This window comes from Kogia breviceps, chromosome 11 (genome assembly GCF_026419965.1).
Source record: "Kogia breviceps isolate mKogBre1 chromosome 11, mKogBre1 haplotype 1, whole genome shotgun sequence".
NCBI lineage: Eukaryota > Metazoa > Chordata > Mammalia > Artiodactyla > Physeteridae > Kogia > Kogia breviceps.
The window spans coordinates 75,562,329-75,586,863 of NC_081320.1; the positions used below are offsets into that span (position 1 = coordinate 75,562,329).

At 37.8% G+C, this 24,535-nt stretch overlaps 1 pseudogene; it reads left to right on the forward strand.

The window, feature by feature from the left end:
- The first annotated feature begins 3,603 nt into the window (after positions 1 to 3,603).
- LOC131765218 (S-adenosylmethionine decarboxylase proenzyme-like) lies at positions 3,604 to 4,258 on the forward strand (annotated as a pseudogene).
- Positions 4,259 to 24,535: the final 20,277 nt, after the last annotated feature.

Here is a 24,535-nt window from a genome sequence, read left to right on the forward strand (position 1 = left end):
CTAATGTTTAATTTAGTTTTTCTCTCTATTTAAAGCCACTGATTTCTGCACATTTGATTGGATATTTCTGGACAAACACAAGATAGTTCTAAGACAGTTACAACTACAAATAACCCTTCAAATTTTCTAGTAATTTTCATCACGTATATTCATTCATTTATTCACCCAACAAATATTCATTGGATTTCTATTTTGCCCCAAGCGTAGTCCTTGGTACCTGGAATATAGGAACAAACAAGATAGATAGATACAAGTTCCTGTTGTCAAGGATAGTTACAGTTTATTGGAATTGTGATTTAATAGGTAAACATGAAAAATGACATCTTGGGTCACTTCTGTCAGAAAGTGTGGAAATTCCCTGGAAACTTTTCCCCTGGCACTCAGGAAAGAACATATCTTGAGAAAAATAAAGAACTGAAGGAGGGGAGTCTGAGTAGAGAGCATTTCTGTGTGCACTCCTCTCATTGACTCATGTGTGGCCTAACTGCAGAATCAACTCCTAAGAAACAGGAAATGGTCAGTTTTGGCTCCTGATCTTCAGTTGGTGCTGGTACAGCAAAGAAAAGGGAGGGGCTCTCTCCAGCTAGGCACTTCCTTACCTGCTTCTTTGGTTGTTTTGTTCTCATAGAAAATTTCATTATGATAGAATGGGGAGAGCTATTCTAAAATATGATTAAAATATGGATTTTTCTTGGGAGACGATGGCCAAATATTCTTTTTTAAAGTCATGATAATGATTTCTCATCATGGTCTGAAAGCAAAGAATAAACTGGTGGAAATGCTTGATAGATCCCGTGATATCAGTGCCAGTGCTTAGCAAAAGAGCTGGGGGCTAAAGTGCCCCATAAAGCATTCCATAGTAAAAGTGATGATTGTTTTAGTAAAATAAAATAGGATGATGGCTAAAGTGAAGATTTACTACAACTTCTCAAACAATATAATAGCAAAAAGAGTGGGATGGATTTTTTATTTCTATATGATAGTTCAGCAGCCCACAGTTCTTCCTTCTGTTATTTTCAAAAATAAATCTTTCACAGTTCTTAAATGTGCCACTTTCTCATTGTAACTGTGCAGCATTATAGTTTGAGATAATCAAGAACCCTGAAGGCAAGTAGTTTTCAAAATTTTTAGATCAAGCATGAGAACATAATCCTTGTGAATGTCATTTATGCTATATTTCTATCATGGTATCATTTATTTACAGTCTCTGATCTTGATGCATTTTTCAATAAAGCAATAGTTGTACAATGGATGTGTGTGGAGGATGAGGAAAGACACATAATGGGATGGAAATTGAGTGGTTACATGAGGATAAAAAAGAACTGGAAATATTTTTTAAAGTACAATAAAAGCTTTGAATATCTCAATTCAGTAGGTACTTCTTATACTGTAATTTTTACATATAGATCTAAAAAGATTATTAGACACATAGATGAAAGAAATCTTCCTTTCTAGTTGGTTTACTATCTGACAATGGGGACACTGCTTGAGTCGTTTAATTTGATTCATAAAATGGAATAAGATAAAGTCTGATTACTTTGCTTCATTTAATGAAATATCAGTTTGATCGTTACTAATCTTTTTACTTTTCAGCTTCTTTAAATAATTGTTCAAGCAGGTAATGAGATTTTTAATCTGTCCTATCATAGAGCAGCTACACAACCTTTTTTAACCTACTTACATAGGCAAATCTGATTTTACAGATATATAATATATACACACATATTCTACTATATTTAAGGTGATATATATTATTATGTTAATTAATTAATATATTAAGGTTTTATATATATTGCTTTGAACATAGTAGGAGTTTAATAATTTAGTTGTTGAAACAAGAAATCAAAAGAGATGAAAATTTAAACTCTGATTTAACATGAATGCAAGTAGCATTTTTGGAGTAGATCATTGTCACCATCATTTCATTATCGTTCTTGGGGAAAGGCTGTATTTCATGTTAGCAACAATTCAACCAAAGAATTTTTCATGAGGCTTGAACACTGGAAATTTATCTATGTTAAATGCTATGAGGTTCTACTTTAAATGAGTTCTGAATGTAAAAGTTTTAGCCTTTAGCATTTGTGTAACTTTGATGATCTCACATATATTTTTAACTTAGGATTTGCTGATTCTTTTTGTTGATGTAAATATGACACTCTCAGGTAGTAAAAGTGTACATAGTTCATTTTCACACGGTTTGAAGATATGTGTTTATTTTGTTCTCTGATAAGAAAGATTTGAAGGAACACCAAGATCTTTATTATATACCTTATTTTACATGAGGTTTATGAAACTCTGTGTTTTTTTTTTTTTTTTTGCACTTTAACGTTTTGAATATATTCTAGATTTCATCACCAGCAATACATATGGAGAGGACAAATAGGTAAAATAAACAAATCCCTAATTAGTTTCTCTTATGCAAATATTTTCTGGACACCTATTTTCCATGAAGTATTATGCCTGACATTTTAGTGAGCACCTAGAAGACTAAGAAGTTATTTGTTCCCAGTGGAAGAAATACAGCTAAAGAATAAATAGTGATATTATAGGGCAAAAGATAACTGCTCTGGGAGAGGAACAATTCAGTGCTATGGAAATTCACAAGAGTAAGCAATTATAGTTTTATTAGGTGGAGGATGGATCAAAAGGGTTTTATAAAGAGTGTGACATTTGAGAATGACCTTGAAAATGAATAGGATTTCAGAAAACAAACAATAGGCAAGAGACTCCTAGGGGCTGAGAATAGCGTGATAAAGGAAGAGACAGAAAAGTGAGGGGGTTGTGTTCAGGAATGTGTATAACAGGCAACCTATACAAATTGGAGGTGGGGGCAGAGGAAGATTAGGCTTAAGATGTAGGCCCTGTGGATGGGCCTTGATCTATGTGTCCGCACTTAATTCTTTGTCAATTAAAAGCAATAAGATGTTGTTTGTTTCAGTAGTGGATTGTTATAATCAGAGCTGTGACTTTGCAAAAGTGTTTTCCCTGGTGTGTTTGAGATATATTAAGGGCACTTTTGGAAAGGAGAGTTTGGTGGAGAGCTCACATTTAGAAGGTATTTGAGGAACTAGGATGGCTTCAATGTTAGTAGCATTTAACTTTGTGAATTAACTGTTTAGTGTCTGGACCTTTGCCTTGTAATCATACAAAAAAGAGATGATTCAGTGTGTCAGAGTTGATCTCTTAAATATGCAGATAGGAATTTTCTTTTTAATTTATTCATTTATTATATTTTTTTGGCGGCACTGAGTCTTCTTTGCTGCACATTTTTTCCAAGAGACTAAGAAGCTGCTGGCGGTTTGGTTCTCCAGGCAGCAACCCGATGCAAACCAAGGATCTGGCGATCTTGGCACCATCCCAAGATCCGAGTGGGACATACTTTTGAAGGATGTGCAATGTTCAATCATAAGTGTGATAAAAACTGACAAGCAGGAAGCTTATGTACTCAGTGAGAGTAGCATATTTGTCTCCAAGAGACTTTTCATGTTGAAGACATGTGGTACCACCCACTTGCTGAAAACACTGATTCCCCTGTTGAAATTTACTAGGGATTACAGTGGGTGTGACTCGATTCAAAACTTCTTTTATTCTGGTAAGAGTTTCATGAAGCATTCTCACCAAGGGTACCCACACCGGAATTTCCAGGAAGAAATAGAGTTTCGTAAATGCAATTTTCCCAAATGGGACAGCATGTTGTATGGGACGCATGAATTCTGATTGTTGGTACTTGTATACTTTGGATTTCCCAGAGAGTCGGGTAATCAATCAACCAGATCAAACCCTGGAAATTCTGATGAGTGAGCTTGACCCAGCAGTTATGGACCAGTTCTACATGAAAGAAAGTGTTACTGCAAAGTATGTCACTCGTGAGAGTGGAATTCATGACCTGATACCAAGTTCTGTCATTGATGCCACAGTGTTCAATCCTTGTGGGTATTCAATGAATGGAATGAAATCCTATGGAACTTACTGGACTATTCACATCACTCCAGAACCAGAATTTCCTTATGTTAGCTTTGAAACAAACTTAAGTCAGACCTCCTATGATGACCTGATCAGGAAAGTTGTGTAAGTCTTCAAGCCAGAAAAATTTGTGACCACCATGTTTGTAAATCAAAGTTCTAAATGTTACACAGTACTTTCTTTGCCCCAGAAGATTGAAGGTTTTAAACGTCTTGATTGCCAGAGTGCTATGTTGAATGATTACAATTTTGTTTTTACCAGTTTTGCTAAGAAGCAGAAATAACAGCAGAGTTGATTAAGAAAAATGAAGAAAAAACACGAAAAGAAAGCACACATAGAAGAAGGTGGTGGCTGCTTTTTAGAAATTGATACCAAGGCCATGCTTTCCATGACCACCACCTTGTAGTTGCAGAAAACCCTAGATGTAATGATAGTGTAATCATTTTGAATTTTATGCATTATTATATCAAGGAGTTAGATATCTTGCATGAATGCTCTCTTCTGTGTTTAGGTATCCCATGACACTCTTGCTGTGAAATTGAAGTGCATGTAGAAAAAACCTTTTACTATATGAAACTTTACAGCACTTGTGAAAACAGTTCAATTTGGTTTATGCACAGTGTAATATTTCTCCAGGTATTGTCCAAAATTCCCCACAGACAAGGCTTTCATCCTCATTAGGTGTTGGCCTTAGCCTAACCATCTGGGACTGTTATATTAAACTGCTACCAGGATTTTACATCCAGTTACCTCCACTTTCTAGAACATATTCTCTACTAATGTTATTGAAACCAATTTCTACTTCATACAAATGTTTTTGCAGCACCAATCAAAGTTCTTCTTCCACGAGTCGAGTCCCCTAAGAAAATGACTGCAGTTATCCATTTTGTGTATTATTATCTCACTGCTTCCTATACTTGTATAACTTTAATTGATTCGTTCCTCACCATGGTGTCTCCCCTCCCAACCATACCCACTCCTTAAAGCAATACACTCTTACACTGTTGGTTTATACTAAACTTATACCCCAGAGGAGGAATGGGGGGATGGACCCTGGGATTAATTTTCTTTTAAGGTCAAGGGAATTTGACATTTTTCGTTACCATGATCTCTTTTGGAATAAGCTGGTGTTGATTAGCAAAGAAGGTGTAGGTTGATACTAGGGAATATTGGAAGAACTGTATGGAAACCGTATGCCGTTCTGTGCCCCCCATTAAATGAGATTAGCTTCTCATGAGTACCATGCCTTTATTAACTTGATAAGTAGTAGTATAAAAGAATTATCACTAAATTTGTTAGTAAGGAGATTTAAGATGAAGGTTATATTGTATTCAACAAGTCAAGTCACCTCAGATGATTCACCTTAACTTTTACTTTCATAGCCATTTCCAATAATTTCTATTAATGATATAAATTTTGGTTCAAAGCAGAATTGAAGTCTTGGCCATCTTGTGACTTAAAAAGTTCTGTGGCTTTGTGATACATGTGATAGTGTTCTGACGGTTCCTCTTACTGGTATTTCTTTCACCATGGAGTAGCATCAAGTGATGAACGAGAACTGTTCAGGTTATTCAGACATACACAGTGAAGCAGAATGCTATCCGTAAAACATAACATACAAAATTCCAAAATGGTCAATGGGAAATGACTAGAAATACAGGCTTAGAAGAGTCGGCATCTTTTAGCTGTATTTGTTAACATGGACATTTAAGCAGCTGAAAAAAGAGGAAAGTTGACTCAATTTTGTATTTCTTCTTGTCCTCAAACAATTTTTGATTCTTTCTGGATTGATGCAGTGATGTTTTTGTTCCCTCCGTATTTATAAATGAAACTTTTTTTTTAGTATTTATAAACATAAAATCTACTTGGTTGGAAATCAAGTAGTTGGAACACTTTTAACTTTTATTTTAAACATGTTGTTGATTCAAAGCTTTATTGAAGAAGCTTTCAATCAATGGATGGGTCTGATTCTGTAATTAGCACACGGTTTTGGTGCTAATGTTTTGATGCTATTATGAAGACCAGTGCTCAAAGTGGATTTTGTTCTTGAACAGTTTCCCAGTAGATTTGATGAACATTTATTGGCTTGAGGTCTGATTTTTTTTCACCCCTAACAGATTTAAGATTTCTATTTAATGTTGAAAAACTGCAAATTTGTATGGAACAAAGCCTAGGAAAATGAAAACTATAGATTGAATAGTAATATAAATTAATCCTAGTGTGTATGATAGAGGAGGGAAAATTTTGGTGCTATAAATTCTCTCTTCATAGTGTTGGACTTAAATCAGTTGAAATGTATTTCTGTACCACATTTTAAGCTTCAATAAAGGTTTGCTTAATTCAAAAAAAAAGAAAATCATACAAGCAAACTAAGGTAAGATATAATTTTAGATAGCTGTTTAGATATAAAATAAGAGCATCTATTTGATATGACATTAGAACCATTCTCTTTTGATTGGACTAGGAGTCATGACACTGAACTCAGAAAGAAGAAAATATACTGTTAGAAAACTATCTAACCTGGCACTGGACAATGTTGCTCCAAGTTAAGAATGAAAATGTTATTTAGTGATTCCCAATTTTAAAACTTAACCATTGAACCAAGTACTAATGATGATTGTTGGATCAAGGAATGTTATTTGCCTCCCAACTTTATTCTTTTCTATTACTTACTAATTACTTACGTATGAAATAGATGAAGGGGATTAAGAAGCACAAATGCCAGATATAAAAGAAAAAAAGTCACAGGGATGTAATGTACAGAATAGGAAATATAGTCAATATTTTATAATAACTTTGTATGATGTGTAATCTATAGAAATATTGAATCACTATGTTGTACACCTGAAATGAATACAATATTGTAAGCCAACTATACTTAATAAATAGAAAAATTAAATAAATAATTATTTACTAATAGAACCTGATTTGCTAGATAAATAGGCTGCCTATCACAGAATACAGTTATTTGAGTGTGGCTATGTGACCAAGTAGTAAAGTGAAAGCAGGGATGATGTGATGAAACTTCAGGAAGTTTCCTTAAAAAGAAAGGCCCACTCCTCTCTCTCCTTTTGGCTTTTTTTTTTTTTTTTTTTTTTTTTTTTGTAGTTCTTGCTTTGTAATTCTTTTCTGACAGTTAGAGCTACATTACTTGCTTTAGGCCATGGTTGATTTTGAAGATGGCATCTGTGCACCAGAATGGTAGAGCAGAATAGAAAAGCCTGGGACCCTGGTGAGAGGATATCTGGCATTGAACACAGTAGTTGACCCTCCTTATCTTCAGGTTTCACATGCACTGATTCAACCAACTGTGTATTGACAGTGTTCGAAAAAAAGTTCTAGAAATTTCCAAAAAGGAAAACTTTAATTTGAAGCATGCTGGCAACTATTTACATGCATTTGCATTCTATTTGGTATTATAAGTAATCTAGAGATGATTTAAAGTACAGTCATCCCTCTGTCTGTAGGGAATTGGTTCCAGGACCTATCCTCAGATACTAAAATTCTTGCATGTTCAAGTCCCTTATATAAATTTTGGACATTCCCATGTAAACTTTAAATCATCTCTAGAGTAATTGTAATATATAATACAAAGTAAATGCTATGTAAATAGTTGCTGGTGCACAGCAAATTATAGTTTGGCTTTTTGGAAATTTCGGGAATTTTTTTTTTCAAATATTTTTCATCTGCAGTTTGTTGATACTGCAGACATGGAGCCCATGGATCAGGAGGGCCAACTGTATACCGGAGAATGTGTGTGGGTTATATGCAATTTACTACATAATTTTTATAAGGGACTTGAGCATCTGCAGATTTTGGTACCCATGGAGGTCCTGAAACCAATCCCTTGCAGATACCAAGGTATAACCAACTGTACTGTCTACCTCCAGAGTTCTTTATAAAGAAAACCAAATCCACTTCTGTATTCTTTAATCCAATATAATGGGGTTAAACCAATCTATTTGTACTTAGATGACAAGAATATTTATTAATAATGATGACAATGTTGGTGACAGTAAAATGGAAGGATTAGAAAATGAAAGGATTTAGAAATTAGAGTAGGAGTCACTCTATTAGGCTTATCTCATAGACTGGAGAGTAAAGATTAGAAAAATAATAAACTAAGAAATAAAGATTTAGCAATATTAAGTTACAAATGTTGGAGAGCATATGAAGAAATATGATTATTTAACTATAAAACATTGAAATAAATGAATGGGGAGAAATATACTATCAATAAGCTAACTTTTTTTGAATTTTATTGTAGGGAGCAAATGATATATGAAAAGATGTATAATTGAATTTTTTTTGTTTTTTTCTATCTGAAGGAAAAGTAAACCTCCAAGCATAAATAACTAGAATATTGAAATATATATTGAATAAACAATTAATAAATGCATTAATAACTGAAATAAGGGAAGATAGAACTATTTATTTCTAAGTAAGACCAAAAATAATAACCCTGAAAACATTTCTCTAGTCCTCAGGTTTCATCCTCATCAAATGTTAAACATATGTTTCTTTAAAATTTTGTATGTTGGCTGTTCACTATTATATGAACAATATCAGAATATTTCTGAAAAATGTTTAACCTTCATCAGGCATAGTCGATCATTATAGTTTCCATGATAGCACTATTTGATGACATACAAATGGTTTACTCATTCACCTACTTACATGAACAGTTTTTTGGTCCAAATTTTTTATGCATACATGCAAATACAATAAGGACATATTTTGGAGAATTCAGTAAAACTCCCATTGAACTAGAAACACTGTCTGCTCTGTGTACTTGTGTTGAAATCTCATTCCAGGTTCTATTTCACAGAAATCTTTCAATTTGATTGTAGTATTTAAATATTCATTATTTAATATAAATATTTAAGCATTTAATATAGGTAGCTGACCTCTGACTTACTGCTGATGCTGAAACAATCACTGGGCATTTTTCTCTGTCTTTTTTCCTTTGTGGTTTGTTGAAAACTTTTCAATTTATAAACTATTTTTATGGCAAAATTCTTATGCAGTGCATGAGAGGCATGTAAAAATATATCAAATGTGAGCCTAATAGTTGGGTAGAATACTAGACTTGTAAAGATGTAATGACTTGATGTTTACACTTTTCCAATATTAAATAAAATCCCTTGAGTGAGTAACAGTGTTTGCTCTTCTATTAGACTATAAAGTCCTTGAAGGTACACTCTCTGAGTTGCTTGTCATTATGTCACTTGATCCTTGTATAAGGTCTGAAAACACTCACTATCATGCGTGTAGTAAATACTTAATGAGTGAGAACCTTCAAGATGGCGGAGGAATAAGATGTGGAGATCACCTTCCTCCCCACAAATACATCAAAAATGCATCTATGTGTGGCACAACTCCTACAGAACACCTACTGAATGCTGGCAGAAGACCTCAGACTTCCAAAAAGGCAAGAAACTCCCCACATACCTGGGTAGGGCAAAAGAAAAAAGGAAAAACAGAGACAAAAGAATAGGGATGGGACCTGTACCTCTGGGAGGGAGCTGTGAAGGAGGAAGGGTTTCCACACACTAGGAAACCCCTTCGTGGGCGGAGACTGCAGGTGGCGGACGGGGGGAAGCTTCAGAGCCACTGAGGAGAGCGCAGCAACAGGGGTGCCAAGGGCAAAGCGGAGAGATTCCCACACCGAGAATCGGTGCCGACCAGCACTCATCAGCCCGAGAGGCTTGTCTGCTCACCCGCCGGGACGGGCCGGGGCTGGGAGCTGAGGCTCCAGCTTCAGACGTGAGATCCCAGGGAAAGGACAGGAATTGGCTGCGTGAACACAGCCTGAAGGGGGCTAGTGTGCCACAGCTAACTGGGAGGGAGTCCCAGAAAAAGTCTGGAACTGCCTAAGAATCAAGAGACCATTGTTTTGATGTGCGCCAGGAGAGGAGATTCAGAACACCACCTAAATGAGCTTCAGAGACAGGCACGAGTCATGACTATCAGCATGGACACTAGAGACGGGCATGAAATACTAAGGCTGCTGCTGCAGCCACCAAGAATCCTGTGAGCAAGCACAGGTCACTATCCACACCTCCCTTCCTGGGAGCCTGTGCAGCCTGCCATTGCCAGGGTCCCATGATCCAGGGACAACTTCACCGGGAGAACACATGGCGCACCTAAGGCTGTTGCAATGTCACACTGGCCTCTGCCACTGCAGCATCGCACTTCATTTCATACCCCTCCCTCCCCCCAGCCTGAGTGAGCCAGGGCCCTCTAATCAGCCGCTCCTTTAACCCCCTCCTGTGTGGGCAAAGAACAGATGCCCTCAGGTGACATACATGCAGAGGCGGGGACAAATCCAAAGCCGAACCACAGGAACTGTGCAAACAAAGAAGAGAAAGGGAAATTTCTCCCAGCAGCCTCAGGAGCAGCGGATTAAATCTCCACAAACAACTTGATGTACCCTGCATCTGTGGAATACCTGAATAGACAACGAATCATCCCAAAATTGAAGCAGTGGATTTTGGGAGCAGCTGTAGACTTGGGGTTTGCTGTATGCAACAGACTAGTTACTGATTTTTATGTTTATCTTAGTATAGTTTTTAGCACTTATAATTGGTGGATTTGTTTATTGGTTTGATTGCTCTCCTTTTTTTAAATTACTTTTTATATTTCTATATTTTAATAATTTAATTATTTTATTTTTTTTTCTTTTTTTAAATTTTTTTAAACATCTTTATTTAAGTATAACTGTTTTACAATAGTGTGTTAGTTTCTCCTTTACAACAAAGTGAATCAGTTATACATATACATATGTTCCCATATCTCTTCCCTCTTGCGTCACCCTCCCTCCCACCCTCCCTATCCCACCCCTCTAGGTGGTCACAAAGCACAGAGGTGATCTCCCTGTGCTATGCGACAGCTTCCCACTAGCTATCTAATTTACTTTTGGTAGTGTGTATATGTCCCTGCCACTCTCTCACATCGTCACAGCTTATCCTTCCCCCTCCCCATATCCTCAAGTCCATGCTCTAGTAGGTCTGTGTTTTATTCCCGTCCTATCACTAATCTCTTCATGACATTTTTTTTCTTAGATTCCATATATATGTGTTAGCATACGGTATTTGTTTTTCTCCTTCTGACTTACTTCACTCTGTATGACAGACTCCAGGTCTATCCACCTCATTACAAATAACTCAGTTTCATTTCTTTTTATGGCTGAGTAATATTCCATTGTATATATGTGCCACATCTTCTTTATCCATTCATCTGTTGATGGACACTTAGGTTGCTTCCATGTCCTGGCTATCGTAAATAGAGCTGCAATGAACATTTTGGTACATGACTCTTTTGAATTATGGTTTTCTCAGGGTATATGCCTAGTAGTGGGATTGCTGGGTCATATGGTAGTTCTATTTGTAGTTTTTTAAGGAACCTCCATACTGTTCTCCATAGTGGCTGCATCAACTTACATTCCCACCAGCAGTGCAAGAGGGTTCCCTTTTCTCCACACCCTCTCCAGCATTTATTGTTTCTAGAGTTTTTGATGATGGCCAATCTGACCGGTATGAGATGATATCTCATTGTAGTTTTGATTTGCATTTCTCTAATGATTAATGATGTTGAGCATTCTTTCATGTGTTTGTTGGCAATCTGTATATCTTCTTTGGAGAAACGTCTATTTAGTTCTTCTGCCCAATTTTGGATTGGGTTGTTTGTTTTTTTGTTATTGAGCTGCCTGAGTTGCTTATAAATTTTGGATATTAATCCTTTGTCAGTTGCTTCATTTGCAACTATTTTCTCCCATTCTGAGGGTTGTCTTTTGGTCTTGTTTATGGTATCCTTTGCTGTGCAAAAGCTTTTAAGTTTCATTAGACCCCATTTGTTTATTTTTGTTTTTATTTCCATTTCTCTAGGAGGTGGGTCAAAAAGGATCTTGCTGTGATTTATGTCATAGAGTGTTCTACCTATGTTTTCCTCTAAGAGTTTGATAGTGTCTGGCCTTACATTTAGGTCTTTAGCCCATTTTGAGTTTATTTTTGTGTGTGGTGTTAGGGAGTGTTCTAATTTCATACTTTTACAGGTAGCTGTCCAGTTTTCCCAGCACCACTTATTGAAGAGGCTGTCTTTTCTCCACTGTATATCCTTCCCTCCTTTATCAAAGATAAGGTGACCATATGTGTGTGGGTTTATCTCTGGGCTTTCTATCCTGTTCCATTGATCTATATTTCTGTTTTTGTGCCAGTACCGTACTGTCTTGATTACTGTGGCCTTGTAGTATAGTCTGAAGTCAGGGAGCCTGATTCCTCCAGCTCCATTTTTCGTTCTCAAGATTGCTTTGGCTATTCGGGTCTTTTGTGTTTCCATATAAATTGTGAAATTTTTTGTTCTAGTTCTGTAAAAAATGCCACTGGTAATTTGATAGGGATTGCATTGAATCTGTAGATTGCTTTGGGTAATAGAGTCATTTTCACACTGTTGATTCTTCCAATCCAAGAACATGGTATATTTCTCCACCTATTTGTATCATCTGTAATTTCTTTCATCAGTGTCTTATAGTTTTCTGCATACAAGTCTTTTGTCTCCTTAGGTAGGTTTATTCCTACATATTTTATTCTTTTTGTTGCAGTGGTAAATGGGAGTGTTTTCTTAATTTCCCTCTCAGATTTTTCATCATTAGTGTATAAGAATGCCAGAGATTTCTGTGCATTAATTTTGTATCCCGCTACTTTACCAAATTCATTGATTAGTTCTAGTACTTTTCTGGTAGCATCCTTAGTATTCTCTATGCATAGTATCATGTCATCTGCAAACAGTGACAGCTTTACTTCTTCTTTTTCTATTTGGATTCCTTTTATTTCTTTTTGTTCTCTGATTGCTGTGGCTAGAACTTCCAAAACTATGTTGAATAAGAGTGGTGAGAGTGGGCAACCTTGTCTTGTTCCTGATCTTAGTGGAAATGGTTTCAGTTTTTCACCATTGAGAACAATGCTGGCTGTGGGTTTGTCATATATGGCCTTTATTATGTTGAGGAAAGTTCCCTCTATGCCTACTTTCTGCAGGGTTTTTATCATAAATGGGTGTTGAATTTTGTCAAAAGCTTTCTCTGCATCTATTGAGATGATCATATGGTTTTTCTCCTTCAGTTTGTTGATATGGTGTATCACGTTGATTGATTTGCGTATATTGAAGAATCCTTGCATTCCTGGAATAAACCCCACTTGATCATGGTGTATGATCCTTTTAATGTGCTGTTGGATTCTGTTTGCTAATATTTTGTTGAGAATTTTTGCATCTATGTTCATCAGTGATATTGGCCTGTAGTTTTCTTTTTTTGTGACGTCTTTGTCTGGTTTTGGTATCAGGGTGATGGTGGCCTCATAGAATGAGTTTGGGAGTGTTCCTCCCTCTGCTATCTTTTGGAAGAGTTTGAGAAGGATAGGTGTTAGCTCTTCTCTAAATGTTTGATAGAATTTGCCTGTGAAGCCATCTGGTCCTGGGCTTTTGTTTGTTGGAAGATTTTTAATCACAGTTTCAATTTCAGTGCTTGTGATTGGTCTGTTCATATTTTCTATTTCTTCCTGGTTCAGTCTTGGCAGGTTGTGCATTTCTAAGAATTTGTCCATTTCTTCCAGGTTGTCCATTTTATTGGCATAGAGTTGCTTGTAGTAATCTCTAATAATCTTTTGTATGTCTGCAGTGTCAGTTGTTACATCTTCTTTTTCATTTCTAATTCTATTGATTTGAGTCTTCTCCCTTTTTTTCTTGATGAGTCTGGCTAATGGTTTATCAATTTTATTTATCTTCTCAAAGAACCAGCTTTTACTTTTATTGATCTTTGCTATTGTTTCCTTCATTTCTTTTTCATTTATTTCTGATCTGATCTTTATGATTTCTTTACTTCTGCTAAATTTGGTGGGTTTTTTGGTTCTTCCTTCTCTAATTGCTTTAGGTGCAAAGTTAGGTTGTTTATTCGAGATATTTCCTGTTTCTTAAGGTATGATTGTATTGCTATAAACTTCACTCTTAGAACTGCTTTTGCTGTATCCCATAGGTTTTGGGTCGTCGTGTCTCCATTGTCATTTGTTTCTAAGTACTTTTTGATTTCCTCTTTGATTTCTTCAGTGATCACTTCGTTATTAAATAGTGTATTATTTAGCCTCCATGTGTTTGTATTTTTTACAGATCTTTTCCTGTAATTGATATCTAGTCTCATAGTGTTGTGGTCAGAAAAGATACTTGATATGATTTTAATTTTCTTAAATTTGCCAAGGCTGGATTTGTGACCCAAGATATGATCTATCCTGGAGAATGTTCCATGAGCACTTGAGAAAAATGTGTATTCTGTTGTTTTTGGATGGAATGTCCTATAAATATCAAGTAAATCCATCTTGTATAATGTATCATTTAAAGCTTGTGTTTCCTTATTTATTTTCATTTTGGATGATCTGTCCATTGGTGACAGTGGGGTGTTAATGTCCCCTACTATGATTGTGTTACTGTCGATTTCCCCTTTTATGGCTGTTAGTATTTGCCTTATGTATTGAGGTGCTCCTATGTTGGGTGCATAAATATTTACAATTGTTATATCTTCTTCATGGATCGATCCCTTGATCATTATGTAGTGTCCTTCTTTGTCTCTTGTAATGGTTTTTATTTTAAAGTCTATTTTGTCTGATATGAGAATTGCTACTCCAGCTTTCTTCTGATTTCCATTTGCATGGAATATCTTTTTCCATCCCCTCACTTTCAGTGTGTATGTGTCCCTAGGTCTGAAGTGGGTCTCTTGTAGACAGCATATATATGGGTCCTGTTTTTGTATCCATTCAGCCAGTCTGTGTCTTTTGGTGGGAGCACTTAATCCATTTACATTTAAGGTAATTATTGATATGTGTGTTCCTATTACCATTTACTTAATTTTTTCGGGTTGTTCTTGTAGGTCTTTTCCTTCTCTTGTGTTTCTTGCTTAGAGAAGTTCCTTTAGTATTTGTTGTAAAGCTGGTTTGGTGGTGCTGAACTCTCTCAGCTTTTGCTTGTCTGTAAAGGTTTTAATTTCTCCATCAAATCTGAATGAGATCCTTGCTGGGTAGAGTAATCTTGGTTGTAGGTTTTTTTCCTTCATCACTTTAAATATATCCTGCCACTCCCTTCTGGCTTGTAGAGTTTCTGCTGAAAGATCAGATGTTAACCTTATGGGGATTCCCTTGTGTGTTATTTGTTGTTTTTCCCTTGCTGCTTTTAATATGTTTTCTTTGTATTTAATTTTTGACAGTTTGATTATTATGTGTCTTGGCATGTTTATCCTTGGGTTTATCCTGTATGGGACTCTCTGTGCTTCCTGGACTTGATTGACTATTTCCTTTCGTATATTACGGAAGTTTTCAACTATAATTTCATCAAATATTTTCTCAGTCCCTTTCTTTTTCTCTTCTTCTTCTGGGACCCCTATGATTCGAATGTTGGTTCATTTAATGTTGTCCCAGAGGTCTCTGAGGCTGTCCTCAGTTCTTTTCATTCTTTTTTCTTTCTTCTGCTCTGCAGTAATTATTTCCACTATTTTATCTTCCAGGTCACTTATCCGTCCTTCTGCCTCAGTTATTCTGCTATTGATCCCATCTAGAGTATTTTTCATTTCATTTATTGTGTTGTTCATCGTTACTTGCTTCCTCTTTATTTCTTCTAGGTCCTTGTTAACTGTTTCTTGCAATTTGTCTATTCTATTTCCAAGATTTTGAATCATCTTTACTATCATTATTCTGAATTCTCTTTCAGGTAGACTGGCTATTACCTCTTCATTTGTTAGGTCTGGTGTGTTTTTATCTTGCTCCTTCATCTGCTGTGTGTTTTTCTGTCTTCTCATTTTGCTTATGTTACTGTGTTTGGGGTCTCCTTTTTGCAGGCTGCAGGTTCGTAGTTCTCTCTGGTTTTGGTGGCTGTCCCCAGTGGCTGAGGTTGGTTCAGTGGGTTGAGTAGGTTTCCTGGTTGGGGGGACTAGTGTCTCTGTTCTGGTGGATGAGGTTGGATCTTGTCTTTCTGGTGGGCAGGTCCACGTCTGGTGCTGTGTTTTGGGGTGTCTGTGGCCTTAGTATGATTTTAGGCAGCCTCTCTGCTAATGGGTGGGTTTGTGTTCCTGTCTTGCCAGTTGTTTGGCATAGGGTGTCCAGCACTGTAGCTTGCTGGTTGTTGAGTGAAGCTGGGTCTTGGTGTTGAGATGGAGATCTCTGGGAGATTTTAGCCGTTTGATATTACGTGGAGCTGAGAGGTCTCTTGTGGACCAGTGTCCTGAGGTTGGTTCTCCCACCTCAGAGACACAGCCTTGACACCTGGCTGGAGTGCCAAGAGCCTTTAATCCACATGGCTCAAAATAAAAGGGAGAAAAAAATAGAAAGGCAAGAAAGGAAGGAAGGAAGGAAAGAGGAAGGGAGGGAAGGAAGGAAGAAAGGAAGGGAGGGAGGAAGAATGGAATGGAGGAAGGAAGAAAGGAAGGAGGGAATAATGGAAGGAAGGGAGGAAGGAAGGAAGGAAGGAGGGAAGTAGGAAAGAAAGGAGGGAAGAAAGGAAAAAAGAAAGGGAGAAGACAAAATAAAGTAGGGTAAAATACAGTTATTAAAATAAAAAATAATTATTAAGAAGAGAAATTTCTATTAAAGAAGAAAACAAACAAACAAACAAAAAACCAAAAAAAAAACAAAACAAAACAAAAAATGGGTCGGTCTAACCTTAGGACAAATGGTGAAAACAAAGCTATACAGACAAAATCTCACACAGCAGCACACACATACACACTCACAAAAAGAAAAAAGGGGAAAATAATAGTATATCTTGCTCCCAAAGTCCACCTCCTCAACCTGGGATATTTCGCTGTCTATTCAGGTTTTCCACAGATGCAGGGCACTTCAAGTTGACTGTGGAGTTTTAACCCGCTGCTTCTGAGGCTGCTGGGAGAGACCTCTCCCTCTCCTCTTTGTTCGCACAGCTCCTGGGGTTCAGCTTTGGACTTGGCCCCGCCTCTGCACGTAGGTCGTCCGAGGGCGTCTGCCGTTCGCTCAGACAGGACGGGGTTAAACGAGCAGCTGATTCGTGGTCTCTGACTCACTCAGGCGGGGGGAAGGGCGGGGCACGGATGCAGGGCGAGCCTGCGACGTCAGAGGCTGGCGTGACGCTGCACGGGCCCGAGGCGCACCGTGCGTTTTCCCGGGGAAGCTGTCCCTGGATCCCGGGACCCCGGCAGTGGCGGGCTGCACAGTCTCCCAGGAGGGGCGGTGTGGAGAGTGACCTGTGCTCGCACACAGGCCTCTTGGTGGCGGCAGTAGCAGCCCTAGCGTCCCACACCCGTCTCTGTTGTCCGTGCCGACAGCCGCGGCTAGTGCCCGTTTCTGGAGCTCCTTTACGCGGTGCCCTTAATCCCCTCTCCTCGCGCAGCAGGAGGCAAAGAGGGAAGAAAAGGTCTCTTGCCTCTTCGGCAGCTCCAGACTTCAACTGGACTCCCTCCTGGCTAGCTGTGGTGCACTAACCCATTCAGGCTGTGTTCCCGCCGCCAACTCCAGACCTTTCCCTGGGATCCGACTGAAGCCGAAGCCTCAGCTCCCGGCCCCCGCCTGCCCTGGCGGGTGAGCAGACAAGCGTCTCAGGCTGGTGAGTGCTGGTCGGCACCGATCCTCTGCGAAATCTCTCCGCTTTGCCCTCCGCACCCGGTTGCTGCGCTCTCCTCCGCGGCTCCGGAGCTTCCCCCTCTGCCACCCGCAGTCTCCGCCCGCTAAGGGGCTCCTAGTGTGTGGGAACCTTTCCTCCTTCACGGCTCCCTCCCACTGGTGTAGGTCCTGTCCCTATTCTTTTGTCTCTGTTTATTCTTTTTTATTTTGCCCTACCCAGGTACGTGGGGAGTTTCTTGCCTTTTGGGAGTTCTGAGGTCTTCTGCCAGCGTTCGGTGGGTGTTCTATAGGAGCAGTTCCACGTGTAGATGGATTTCTGATGTATCTGTGAGGAGGAAGGTGATCCCCGCGTCTTACTCTTCCGCCATCTTCTCGCTCCCCTTCTGGCCTTCCAGTATTCCCAATATTGTTCTTTTCCACTTGAGAACTTATATCCTTCACAGCCCTGCTCAGTGCCTTGTACCTTCCTTCTCTGAGCAGGAAGAGTAACCTTAACTCTTTTTTTAAAATCAGTCAATCATTAAACTAATATTATTTGGAGTTTTAAAGGAGGCAATACTTTGCAACTTCTGTTGAAGGTACGTTTTTCTATAAAGATTTATTTGGATTATTTTTCTGTCAAGTACCCAAGAACACAAGAATTTGGGCTTCTTGAAGACAAACGCTTGGCCTGAACATTTTCAGACCACCTACATAGTATGAATTTGGGAGGGAAAACTGCATGAGATATATTTTTTTTTTCTTTCTACTGAGGAACAAAACTGAAGGTTTTTCTTGAGCTTTTTCTTGTTTTCCTTTTTTTTCTTCTAAGGATATGTCGTATATGGGTGTGGAGGTCCATGGGATTTTTGCTTCACCCATAAACTGAGAGATTAGGCCATTGCGATCCCAGTTCTAAGAAGATTGTTTTTTAATAGACTCCTTTATATCTTATGTCCCATGGGCTGCAAAGCTATGAAAATCAAAGTTACAGTATCTTGTAACTGAAAAATGCCCACAGAGCAAATGCAGCTTCACTGCTCTACTTATATCTCTGGATTCTAACTTTCATTTAGTATTTGACCTCTGAGGATTGCTCGTTTTCTTGCTAGTTAAAGGATGTATTTTAAAATAGAGTTTAGAATACATCCAACATTTTTAGTTGTTTTAATCAGGAGAGACATTCTATATATCCAGTCTCCTAAACTACTAGTGATGGAAGTCTGTTCTCCTACTATTGGAATACTACTTTATTTTTTATTATAAATACTACTAAATCATTGTGCATATCTTTAAATAGATTTATAAGAATAATTCAATAAGTGAAATGATTGGCTAAATAGCATGCATATAATTAAGACCCTTGATTTTGTACTGATAAATTGACCATAAATAAGTTTTACTAATTATACAGAGCCAGCAAAACGAGATAGGAAACTAGATATAATTATTATTTCATCCTTTTACTTTTGAAACATGGAAAACTAATATGATGTTAATATCAGAAATCTAATTTTGGGGAGTTCCCAGGTGACCTATAGGTTAGGATTCCAGCTTTCACTGCCGTGGCCAGGGTTCAATCCCTGGTCAGGGAACTGAGATCCTACAAGCAGCTGCACAGCTTGGACAAAAAAATTTTAAAAAGAAAGAAGAATCTAATTTTAACTAATCTAATAAGTAAAAAAAAATTTTAAGGGGTGAGAAAGAGAAAGTTCTGGTTGCATAACCAAGCTATAGAAAGATAGTGTATGGGCTGGATACACTGGTGGTCCCTAAATAGATATGTCCGTGGCTTAATCCTCAGAACCTCTGAAAGTTATTTTATCTGGAAAAAAAAATGGGTGTTTACAGATGTGATTATGTTTAGGATCTTGAGAGGAGTTTATCCTGGATTTTCTAGGTGGGCCCTAAACCCTAAATGCAATCACATGTAACCTTATAAAAGATAGAGCCAAGAAACACCGAGAGACACAGTCATACAGAAGAGAAGGAGGTAATGTGACCACAGAGGCAGAGACTGAAATGATGTGGTCACTGGTCAAGGAATGCCAACAGCCATCAGAAGCTAGAAGAAGCAAGGAATGAATTTTCCTGTAGAGCCTCCAGAGAGTGTGGTTCTGGTGACACCTTGCTTTTGAACTTCTGGGTTCCAGACTGTGAGAGAATAAGTTTCTCTCATTTTAGGCCACCCAGTTTGTGGCAGCTCTAGGAAACTAATACTGGTAGGTTTTAAGAAAAATCCATCTTTCCCTCTATCTTTTGTCTTTTTTCTATAACCAATAGATAGGTTCTGCTCAATGTCTGACCTCTGTTGTAGATGATAAGGATGACAAAGATGGCTCATTTTATGCACTGCCACAGTTTTACTTCATTGAGGGCAGTAACAAATCAACTGGCCCAGACTCTCAGTGTGCTTCATTGAGTGTCCCCAGAACTCTCCTAAACAAATAGGCAAACCTGAGTTATTTTCTGTAGCTATTTCCCATGTCATGTTAAATTTTTAGTCTTAGTGAAGGGAGTTATGTCAAATTTTGGAGATCCAATTGTTTCAAACAATGTTCCTGTGATTATCAATTGATGTTGTCCAAATAGTTTATTCTCAGAGGGAGATTATGATGTGGCTCTTCCAGCCTCTACCAAACTTACATGGAGTTATTGTGCACTGCTGAACATGAAAAAAATAACTGTGAAGAACTGTAAGAAAGATAGACTACATGTAAATCATTTCTGGAATTTCAATTAAATAAAATCCCAAGAGATCTAGGTATAGTACACAAACATGTAGGTGAGGATGAGACCTCGGTCAACCTTCACTATTAATTATATTAAGTGTCATGCCTGGCATTCCCTATTCATGATGTGGACAGAATGTACATTAGAGAGGTATAGTGATTTCAATATATGTACCCTATTATACTTAGAAGCAGAAACAAAGAAAAATATGTAAAGCATAAGGATGGGATGGATCGCACTGTAAACTGTCAGGTAAAATTTTGTCTCAGACTTTGCTGTCTAGCAGCAAATTTTACATTCCAGAGGTGAGCTAGTCAAAAATGGATAAACTTCATGTTTCACATAAACTACAGTGATGATTTCACAGATTTAGAAAAAAGTCATATAACATTCTGAGATACACTTAGCAGATGAGAGAAATGATATACTAATCGCATCAATTGTTGTGTGTGAAGCAGCATAAAACATTAGCTTGGAATTTTATGTGCCAAAAGTATGAAATTAAATATAATAATGAATAAATCTGAGAGGCATTCCATCTCCAAAGCAATCCCCACATTTTTCAACAAGAGAAATGATAGATCATCACGTGACTTCTTTAGGAAGGTGTAACAAAATTCTTGAATTCTCAGATCTGATAGATCAGCCAATTATGAAAAGAAAAAAGAATCCATGCAAAGCCAGTATGTTATAAAAGGAAATGATTTTTCATGATAAAAAATTAACTCAGCTACATTTAACAAATGTATATTTCCAGAAATATGACCACAAGAGAAAAGCAAGTTAATAATCTGGGGGAGAGGCTAGAATGATGAAAATTGTGTTCTTAACTTGATTTTAGATATGTTTAAAAATAAGTATATAATGGTGAGGCATATAGAATCCTACAAAAAGTGGGTACTTATATTTTTTGACCCATGTGTCTAGAACAGTATCTAGATCTTACATTTTTGTTCAGTGGAATTTACTGCTAAATTTCATAGGGACTCATAGAAGGTCAAAAGATTTGGTTTGCCTGCATCTTTCTGCCACAGCCTGTGATGGATTGGGTGGCTCTGCTTATATGATGTCAGACAGTCAGATTTAAGCTAAGGATATTCACTCCATCTGTTGAGTATTTTCAAGCATCAAAATTGTGGGGTTTCAGTAAACCAAACATTCACTTAGTGAAATGACTCACTTTTCACCTGGCTCTGTTCTTTGGAATTGTATAAATGAAGCGTTGGCAGACAGTGACTTATAGGTGAACTATAGCCCACAGGTCAAATCTGGCTTGACTCTTACTTTTTTGAATAAAGTCTTATTGGAACACAGCCATGCCCATTCATTTAGGCATTATCGGTGGCTGCTTTCTTGCTATAACAGCAGAACTAGGTCCATTCACCAGAAACCAAATGACCCACAAAGCTGAAAATATTTACTGTATGGCTCTTTACAGAAAACTTTTACAATCCCATGTTCTATCTAGAGTAAATTGCAAAACTTTTGTTCAGGTCTCTTAAGAAATAAAGCAAAGTAATGCTGAATGTTACATCCTATGTTAAAATTTGAAATTCCTCTGGCCACTGAAACACAGGTAAATAATGGCATTCAAAGCAGTCATAAAAGACAATTCAGGGATTGGTGTGTTGGTAATGAAGAAAAGTAAACTCTTATTCAGGAAAACACTTCAAATTAAATGCTATTCGACACTCAGAGAATCAGAAGTTATTGCAGATCAGGTGTAGTTTTATCTGACCTCTTAGCTTAGAGATAAAAAAATGACAAAACTTAGTTTCTTCTGCTCATTCTTGGCCTGATCCTGATTAAGCAGTGGTTGTGAATGCTTTGTTTTCTTGAGTCACAGGTAAGAAGGAGGCTGTTGGTCCTACTCTTTCAGGTGGAAGACTACGCTCACTCTGTGTATCCCTCAGAGTAGATGATTGGTATGGGAGTTATGGGAATCCTCAGTGATCCATGTTATTTTAGTCAATCCAATAACCAAATCAATGTGATTGTATAGCAATCTAATCAATCATTCATTGATCTGCAGTTATAGTAAAAAAATAAAAAACAACAGAAACATATTGACTAGAATATTACTGATTTGTTTTGATTATGTCCACAGAGGAGTTATAATCTCTTTAGCAGTTGTTTAAACATAACTCACAGAATTACCTGCCTGTAGTCATAATGCAAACATGATAAAAGTGTTCTACAATCTCAACTTTCAAAATATACCAAGGAGGACAATACAGGCAACTGTTTTTTCAAAAGATATATTGAAAAATATCATTTTAGGTGAAAATAGTGGAGTAAAAATTGCACTTAAATTATGATTATAGCTGTATATATCTACCCTCAGGCAACATTTTGACATTTTTAAATACTATATGGAATGACAGACAAAACTTTGTCATAGTAGAAAGCAAAGAGTTTAGAGTTAAGACCAGATTTGCAAAAGCAGACAAAAAACTTGGCTTAAAATCTCTGACCCATCCCGGTGAAGTAACATTTGACAGTGTCAGAGATGTGGTGCTGGCTCAGATCCTTCGAAGGGCTCATCCTCCCTTTCAACCCCCAAGGAAGGAAGGTTGATAGGTGTCAACTGTCAGTCCTCTCAAGGAATTGTCCTTAGCTAAAGAGAGTCACCTCCCCCAAAATCACACCTTCTTCCCAGGACAGCCCCCATCCAGTGACTGGTCAATACATTGTATAAAGGACTGGACCCTTTGTCACAACTTGTAACAACTATGAAGGGCTATTCTGGCTTCAGAGTTCCATGTAGGGTTGGCTGAAGCCTTATTGTGACTGCTCAACAACCTAAATTATCCCTCTGTTCAATCTTCTTCCTTCTCTTCCCCATAACATTGACCCCAAGAGCAGTCTTGAATTAGCATCCACCATGCTAATCTCCATCTCAGTCCTGTTTCCTGTAAGAGTTAGTGATTGGAGTAGTCTAAGAAAGTGCATATTCAGATAAAATTTTGGAGACAGAGCACCCAAATCCTGCTGGCAATGAAAAACCCATCACAGTGGTAGGTAGAGAATCGATAGCCTCTGGTTCAAATTAGCTGGCTAACATGACCTAGAGACACAGTGACTGTTACCAAGTTATCATGTGACTATTATGTGCTTGGTTCTGTTGCACCTACCAAATCATGAAATCAAAGAGGATCGTTAGAAATCCATTGTAAGATGGAAGTTGTGCATTTGGTACTAAGCATGAGCAGTGCCAGAAACCATAAGTTTGTCACACAAGCAAGGTTACCCAGACTCCATGTAATACACAACTGTTGAATCAGCTCTCTTCCTCAGCTCTCTTCTATGCCCACGTGGTGTGGCTTCCTTATGACCAAATGATGGAGGCAGAAAACAAAGCTATGTCATTTCTCTGATCTGGGTGCTTATTAAAAGTGACTGCAAGCTGAATATGTATTGCAGCTGGTAATCCACTTTAGTTAACTAGAAATAACCTGAGTCAGGACGGTTGTCTTTCAGCGTCCATGGGGATTGCTTCCAGGACCCACTGCCAATACTAAAATCCATGAATACTCAATTCCCATAGTAGGCCCTCCATATCTGAAGTTCTCCATTCACAGATACTAAATGCCAGAGGGCCAACAGTATGTAGATTCAGGAGCAGCGGCAAATTGCTTGGAGAGTGCTCAGAAGCTGAACAGAGAAAAAGAAATGGGTTGGCAAGTTCATCAAAAGTTGAAAAGAGAAAAATCGGAAAATTGGTGAGGACATCTGGAATAGCAGCATGGGATGTGCCTATAGGAATGGACACAAAGTGTAAAAATCTTTGTATTTCATGTTAATGCCCACTGGTGCATATCCACCATGGAAGGGGTACTGTATAGTCAAGTAGAGCATGCCTTGGCTAGCTGACATCAGCCAGTCTTTGTTAGTCCCATTTCCCCCAATTCTGGCACAATGAATAAATGAATAGAAGAGTTATGGTGGTATGGGTGGGCCCAACAGCATGGATTTCTACTTTCCAGTCTGGTATAGCTACTACAGCTTATGGATTTCAGCCCGTCAGCAACAAAGTTTAAATCTAAATCCCTGATAGAGTCACATCGCTCAAGGAAACCAATCATTTCCTTTGTAGCATGTTTATTACACTAGAATCCTTCAACCTGGAAGAGATAGTGATTTATTTTGATGGAAATTGATACGTGTTTTAGGTATAGGTTTTTCCTTCCTGCTTGAAGGGCCCCATCCGGGACCATTGTCTAGGAACTTGTAAGTAT